Source organism: Phocoena phocoena, chromosome 19 (genome assembly GCF_963924675.1).
Source record: "Phocoena phocoena chromosome 19, mPhoPho1.1, whole genome shotgun sequence".
NCBI classification, from domain to species: domain Eukaryota; kingdom Metazoa; phylum Chordata; class Mammalia; order Artiodactyla; family Phocoenidae; genus Phocoena; species Phocoena phocoena.
In genome coordinates, this window is record NC_089237.1 from 10,920,748 (window position 1) to 10,928,242 (window position 7,495).

Consider the following 7,495-nt stretch of genomic DNA (forward strand, 5'->3'; position numbering starts at 1 on the left):
CAGCCTGGAGCCGGGGAGTGGAGTCAGCTGCAGCCCATCTCATGGAGGGGCGCTCCTCAGTGGACAGACCACTGTCAGCAGAAGGCACACCTGGTTGGGGAAACTGAGGGGAGGGGACTCCAGGCTCTCTGAGGATGCTCTGTTCCCAAGGCCCTAAGAAAGCACCGTCTCTTCCCAGCAGTGCCCCATCTTGTCTCCGGGCAGTTCTCTTCCCATACCAGCAGGGAATGGCATGATTAAGTCTCCATTATTAACTTGCCAATCTTGTTTCTGGGGCACAGATGCTGACGGCTTAGGGGACCCAGTTGGCATATAACGAGGTCTCTGTGACAAATTACTTGGGTGTCAATTAACTATCTAGAGAAATGTCAAACAGGATCTGTCATGCTGGTGGTGAGGGACAGCCAATTAACCCGGAACGGTTAATGCAATCCACGCAATCGCCTGCCTCAGCCTCCGGCAGGGCTGGGAATGAGGAAAAAGGCCTAGGGTGTGGGGTAGGCGGGGCCTGGCCTCTGTCTCCCTGGGACACACTTCTGCAGTCACACTGGGGTGCTCAGCACATGGCTCTTGCCTTGCAGCCTGACTCTGTCCATTCTTTCATTCATTCCACAGCCACCTGCTGGGTCAGGCCTGAACTGGTCACTGCTGGTCAGGGGGTGGGACAGTGCTGGGGAAGGACAAATGTGCAGACAGGTGTCCATGACTTGCGTGGTCTCCACAGGATCCAATATGGATAAGAGTATCCTCAGGGAAGGGTAAACTCTAAAGGGGTGAGGGCAGGGCAGGGAGGTGAAGGAGGAGTGGCCAGGTCCCGGGTGGCAGTCAGGTGGAGGGCACCCAGGGCAGCGCAGACAGAACAGTACCCCGGTCCCAGTGCTCGGAGCCTTTGGCAATCAACTGGCAGACCTGAGCACAATCCAGCTACCCGACTCTGAGCCATAAGACTTGGAGACAGTTTCTTCAAACTTTTCTAAGCCTTTTTTCTCACCTGTAAAATGGGGCTAAAAACCCCCAGTTCCCAGGAGTGTTGTGAGAGCGAATGGGGCCCTGTGTAGACATGCCTGGCCCAGCACAGGTGCTGGCTGAATTTGGATCCCCCTCCTTCTCCCTGCAGGTGAAGCCTTGGTCCCCAGCTCACTAGTGGGAGGCTCAGATGGAGCACGTGCTGGGGAGAGGCACAGGGTGCGGGCACAGCCTGGGAGGAGAAGGGCATCCTGGAGGGGCTGGTGTGGCTGGCCAGCGGGCCCACAGGCAGACACAAAGCTGAGGGGCAGGGTTCGGGGACTCTGGCTACCCCACACGGTCACACCATGCCATTTGGGTTTTGCTTGTTTTCAGGAAAGCACACTGGTCACCTGGAGGTGGGTCCCTCTGGTGAGGACCAGTGACCATGCTCTGATCCTACCCTCTTCCCATGCCTCTGCCCGCACCATCCCCCCACCTGGCCCGCCCCTCTGGTAGTGGTGACCCCCCCACCCCACCCTGTGGTAGCCCCCACCCCATGTCTGCTCAGCAGGTGATGGGCAGCTGCCACTTCCCAGCCCCCCAGCTACAGCGCCTCATGCTTATTCATGACACTGACATATGGCACCTCCGTGGGGGGGGGGGATCGGAGGGAGCTGCCAATTGTGAGGGTGCAGCGTGTCCCCATTGGAGCCCTGCTGAAGGAAAACAAACGCAAGATGTGAGGGGAGCAGAGGCGGCCTGGGGGCGTGCGTGTGTGTGCCTGCGTGTGCCTGTGCTCGCCTGCACCACGGGGGCGCCGGGAGGAGGGGAGGAAAACAAAGGGTGAAGGCGGGGGAGAAAGGGAGGCTGCAGGGCTTGGAAGTGAGCTTTGGTTGTCATGGCTTCTGCCGTCTCAGTTAACGGGGTCCTCAGAGGCCAAGCTGTCCATCCCTCTGCCCCAGGCAGGCTGGCTCACACCAGCCTAAGACCCCTTTCACCTCTCTCCCCCTCACCTCTCACATGGGACACTGGGCTAGAGGCCATGAACAAGATAAGGGCTCAGCAGCCAGCAGCCCCATTTGCAGATCATTGAAATGTTCTAATTCTTTCCAGAATCAGACAAATTTAGCTTATGTCAAGCCAGAGTCCATAGGGCTCCAGACTTAGCCAATTTATTTTCCTGTTTTTATAGAGGATGGAAAAGTATGTGCACCACCACCCAGCAGTTCCCCTCCCCCAGGCTGGGCTGGCCCTCCAGTGCTCTGCTGGCCATCCACGGGCTACAAAGCTCTGTTCCTTGGCTGGGGAGGGCAGAGCAGAGACAAAGACCGAGCTCTTGGGGTCTTCAGCCAGCCCCTCCTCCTGGACCCAGGGCTTGAGGCTGCTGCCATGGAAACGAGGCTCTTTGCCAACTGGCCACGTGCATCCCGGAAACAGTAGGTGAGTCCAGGAGCCAGTGGGTCCAGGAACTGTGACCACCTCCCAGGAGGCCCAGCCCTAGGATCCCTTCACCCTGCTCTGCCATCTACCCCCATTGGTTGTAAGAACTCAGGAGAGAGAGAGAAGCTTGCTGAGGGAGCCTGGGATGAGGCTGGGGCCAAGACAGAGTGAGGAGCCCCATGAGGCCCAGCCGAGGGTCCCACACTTGTACAGGAGCTGGATGCTCTGAACCCTCTTCCACAAGCCTTCACACACGCTGTGTGCAGTGGCTGACCCTGTGGGGTCTGTCCATGGAGTCCACCAACCCCCTCACTTTAGGCCTTCCCCAGGGAGTCAGGGAGCTGTAGAAGCCTGTCCCCCAAGGGTGCAGCCTGCTAGAGAGCTGCCCATCCAGCAACTCCCCCGCAGGACACTCTGATTCCGGCCTTGGACACCCTGGTCCCCAGACCTGGTAGGCTGTCTGGGTGGCCTGACCCCCTCCTGGCCCAGCCTTGGATGAGGGGCCCCTGCCCCAGCCAAGTGTCACGTGAGCCCTGTGCCTGGCTGGCATGCTCTCGTCCGGCAGGCGCAGGGCCGCTGCGCTTCAGGCACCGCTGTACATAGAGGCATCTGCTGTTCACTGTCTCCGGGCAGATGGGCTGCCAGTGAGCTAAGTGTGTGCGGGGGAAGGGGTGCCATAGGAACCCCTTCCCGCGGTAGCATGGGGGCGGGAGAGGCAGGCGCCTGCCTAGGGAGAGCGGGGAGCACACAGGAGGGAGGGGCTAGGATCGCATGGGCTCCCCGTTTGGGGTGAGGCCTGTGGTGCTGGTTCCTGGGCAAGGAAATCCCAGCAGGACCGCCGAGGGGAAGGGAAGCCTGGAAGCAACCCCCCTGTCACCACCGGCTGGGTGGCCTTGGGCAGGTCCCTTTCCTCTCAGGGCCTGAGGGAATGAGTTTGGATCGTCTTCAGGATGCCTTCCAGTTCCTAAACCCTCAGCTTCAGCAGGATGGGGGCATCCTGCCGTGTGAGGGACCTCCTGTGTGGCAGGGGAGTGGGGGGCGACACACCCGCACAGTCTGCTGTGGCTCCTAGAGAGGTTGGGGTAGTGCTGTGTGTCAGGTGAGGTCACTCTGCAGAGTGGGACTCAGCGCCGGCTTTTGCAGCCCTGCCTGGTGGCAGCGGGAACCACATAGTGTGGGTCCCGGCAGGTGATGGGGGCAGGATGCCAGCTGAGGTGGGAGCCCTGCCCTGATACAGACATGGCTACCCCAAAGCCCAGCCTGCTGGACCTGGACCTGGGGCCCATGAAGGGGGAAGTGTGGGAAAGTCGACAAGGAAACAGCCCAAGACCACCGACAGCCTCGGAAACGCACCCATGGGGCAGCAGGAAGGCCTGGGGCAGGGGTGGGGGAGGCCCACTGGGCAAACCCCAGAATCCTGCTCTGGGAAAACCTAAAGGCTCCTCATTCATACTGATGGTGAGCAGAGCCACTGGGGCCTGGCTCAGCGCCCCCCTCGTGTGCCAGATGCCACCCTGAGCACTTGGCAGCGTGGCCTTCAGTAATCGGCCCAGTAGCGGGGGAGGCAGCCATTACCCCACTAGACAGAGGTGGAGACTGAGGCTTCGAAAGATTACGTGGCGGCGGAGGCCTGTGGGCCAGTTGGTGGCTGAGCTGGGAATGGAGTCCGAGGCCAGCTGGCTGCACAGCCCTGACGGTCAGCTCGGCCCCCTGGGCACCCTGCTGCTAGGTGCCTTGACCCTCCACAGCTCCAGAAGCCCAGGGGAGGGTGCCAGGTGCCTGGTGTCCCCTCCTCCTTCCTCCGTCCCTGGGAGGCCCCCACCCCGCCCCTGCAGCCGCCTCCACCCGCCTGGCTGCAGTGACTCGGCTCAGCTGCTCCTCAGCCACTCTGCTTGCTGGCGCTCGCCTTTCTTCTTCTTTTCCAACGTGTGACGTTGCCACTGTGCTGTGGCACAGTGACTACCTCTGCCCCGGACTGTCCGTGGTGGCCCCAGCTTGAGGTGGCCAGATGGCCGGGCCTCACCCCCAGACTCTGGTCATGGGAAGAGACTGTCACCTCCAGAGCGGGCACAGTCCTCACCTTAGTTCCGCCTGACTCGGGCACAGTGCCAGGGGACACCTGTCCAAAGTCACCCTTCGCAGCTGCCTCAAGGACCTGTGTCCTTGACGTTGTAAGTTGGGCATCAAGAGGCCAGAAACCCTTCTAGGGAGGGTGACCCGGAGGGGATGGCCAGAGCCCCACTTTTCAAGAAAGGCGTAAGAAATGGAGAGATGTGTCCTGGAGAAGACTGGGGCAGGCGCATTGCCCATTGCCAAGGCGGGGGGTGGGGGAGTGAGTTACACGAAGAAGGAAGGGCTTTCCCTCAATGAAGGAAGACTCCCTGATACTTGGGACTGTCAGTGGAATTCGCTGTTTTGTTAGGTGGTGAATTCCCTGTTCCTAGGAAGATTGAAGCTGTGACATGGACAGGATTCTTCATGGGGTTGAGCCCAGTGTGGTGGAGTTGGTGGGAAGAGCATTAAAAGCTGGAGTTAGACGTTTCGGGTTTGAGTCTCAGGTTTGTGTAAACTCAGGCAAGTCATTAAACCTCTCAGAGCCTCAGTCTCCTCTTCTGTAAAATGGGATTAGTATTTCCTTCACAGGCAGTAGTGAGGATCTGAGGAGACAGTGTAGGATAAAGGGCAGTGTAAACTGCAGAGTGCACACAGATGTTTTTATATTCTGGTTCTGACCCATGCATCTTGCATCTTGAAGGTTCTCCATCTCTGAGAGCATTTTCTGCCAAGGATGGGAATGAGCCCCATCAGAAGAAATGGCCCAAACTCCAACAGAGAATTTGGGGAAGAGGAAAGGAAGCACTTTGGGAGGTAGGAAGTCAAAAGATGAAGGGATTGTGGGACCCACCCTTCCCCTTGGGCAGGAGGGGCAGGGCAGCTTCTCCTGCCTCCTGGACTTGGAGGTCTTGGGGGTCTGAGGCGCAGGGGGGCCTGGGAGCCCTCAAGGAGATGGGGTGTTCATGATGCCTGGCCTTGGGGAAAAGACAATGATGGGGATACGGGAGGTGGTGGGAAGCTCTGTCTGGGCAGCCACAAGCTGACTTGGGGTTTGAGTAGCGAAAGGAGATTCGACAGCCCCATGGATGCTGGGCTCGGGCAGCTGGTTTCTCCTGCCCGAACGTCCCTTTCCACCTCACCTCTTCCTCTTCTCCCTTGCCACCTTCTCAGTGCCCATTTCTTATGCCTCTTGGAGTGGTTGAATGGCTGGGGGCCCAAAGATGGAATCCTAGAACCTCAGAACGTGACCATACTCAGAATAGAGTCTTTGCAGATATAACCAAGTTCAGGATCTTGAGATGAGGTCATCCTGGATTAGAGTGGGTCCTAAATCCAGTGTCAGGTGTCAGAAGAGAAAAGCAGAGGGAGATTTGAGACTTAGACCCAAGAGACGACCGTGTGAAGTTGGAGGCAGAGACTGGAGTGGTGCGCCCACCAGCCAAGGAACACCAAAGATGGCCAGCAGCCACTGGAGGCTGGGAGAGAGGCCTGGGATGGTTTCTCCCTCAGAGCGCAGCAGCTGCTGGGAGTTTGGGCTCTGTGAACTAAAAGGGTTTCTGGGGTGGCTGCTACCTTGCTGGTGTTCTCTGAGTCCCTTGCAGTAAGAGTGGGGGAATGTGACCTGGGCTCCACCAACCAAGGTTCACCTGAACAGACTGACTCAGAAGCAGCCAACACCAGAAAGCAGATCCCCCCGCATCTCTTTTCTAGCAACGGTGGGGGTGGAAGGCCCTGGCTTATGGGCAGAAGTGCCCTGTCACGCGTGGGCTGCTGGGTCTGTGCCCAGTGGTGGAGGCCTTGTAGTTGGGGCCTTGGTCCTGGGCGTGTGGCCACTGAGCAGAGACTTTCTTTGCCATTAAGCTAGCCAGAGTGTGTCCTGCTGGTTCTGAGCGGTATAAGGGTTAAGGAGACCTCTGTCCGTGGGGCAGGGAGGTCATGCCCCAGAGAGAAGCTCCTAGAAGCCCTTCTTCTGCTAATCCTGGCTGGATGAGAGTTGAACTCTGCCCCAGGGACTTGTGGGAGTGGAGCTGGCCAAGAGGTCCGTGGGGGTCAGGAGGAGGACACAGCCTGGGCTGGAAGCACCCGGTCAGGACAAGGTGGCCCCCACTTTCCCCACAGCTTTTCCCTGGGCCTGGCACCCACTCTCCCCCCTCCATCCCTCCTCAGGGCCCCTGTCCTCCCTCCCTCTGTCCTCCTTCTCTCCCCTACACCCTTCTTGGAAATGAAGTCATCTAGAAAAATAATCAAAAAATAGAAAGGAAAAAAAAAAAGCTAAGAAAATGGGATTTTTTTCCCCTTCAAACATTTGGTAAGACACCTCCCACACGGATGAGTGTCCACCGGGGCCTGTTTTTGTCCGAGGGAGACTCGGGCTTGAACGCCTTGGGTGGTGTAAGCCAGGTGGGCCTCCCGACTCCCCCACCGTGGGGGTCTGCGCTCAGCCTCTTCCTGCAGACCAGCCAGGGTCAGCCCCTGAAGCCTGAGACCCCAGGTGATGCCTTCAGCAGAAGGCCCACGAGCCCCTGAGGCAGAGGCAGGGTGGGGAGAGAGAACAGGAGGGTTCAAGTTCAGGGGGGAATATTAGCTCCTAAGTGAGGTCTCTGCCTCCAGTCTCTCCCGTCTTCCCACCAGCCCACGCCTTGCCTTGCTGCAGAGTTCTCGTTTGTTTATTTATAATTTAAACTCAGCCTGCTTCTAAGAAAGCTCAAGACACTTACTAAAAAGCTGCTTCCGCGAGCTGGGTCGCGCTCCCTCAGCCTTGGGCTCAAAGTCCATGGACACTATCCCGTTGCTCAGCCTGGCTCCCAGGGCCCCCCGGCCCTGGCCCCCAAGGCAGCCTGTCCCACCACCCGGTGTGCACCCGGCTTTCAGACAGACCCTTCCAGGGCAGCTTGCTGGGGTGATCGGGCCTGGGGTGCCCCCTCCCATCTTGGAACCAGCCCCTTCCTCCCTGGCCCCTGTGGAGGGACCTGGGGACGTCTGTACCCGTCTTGTGCCCCTCGGCCGTCTGTTCTGTCACAGTCACCTGGCACAGGCTGCTCCTTTTGCCCCC